At 69.0% G+C, this 294-nt stretch overlaps 1 protein-coding gene across 1 annotated transcript in view; it reads left to right on the top strand.

Moving 5' to 3' along the window:
• The window catches only part of SH3BP2 (SH3-domain binding protein 2), a 35,082-nt gene that overhangs the window by 29,575 nt on the left and 5,213 nt on the right, over positions 1 to 294 (top strand). The window lies entirely within an intron of this gene.

Raw genomic sequence — 294 nt, 5'->3', positions numbered from 1 at the left:
ACCTGGGCCGCAGCCGATGTCCTCGCTGGGCTGTCGACACCTCCAGCCTGGAATCTGTGCCCCACAGCTCGTCAGTGTCGCCTGTGTGTCCCAGGGCACCTTCCACTGCCCTCGTTTTTCCTGAGCCGCCCACCCCCTCCCTGGTGGGAATCCGGCCTCAGCGGGGCCAGCTCCTCCGCGTCCTCCTTGCCTCCTCTCCCCCTTCGCCGCTGGCACCCCATGGCTCCTGGTGTGACATCTGGGTTTCAGGGAGCCTGCTCAGGCTGCCGCCCGTGGCGGGGGCGGTGACCAGGG

This window comes from Myotis davidii, unplaced genomic scaffold (assembly GCF_000327345.1).
Source record: "Myotis davidii unplaced genomic scaffold, ASM32734v1 scaffold937, whole genome shotgun sequence".
Classification (NCBI taxonomy): Eukaryota; Metazoa; Chordata; class Mammalia; order Chiroptera; family Vespertilionidae; genus Myotis; species Myotis davidii.
Note: the sequence above shows the minus strand (reverse complement) of the source record. Positions and strands in the feature narration are given on the sequence as shown.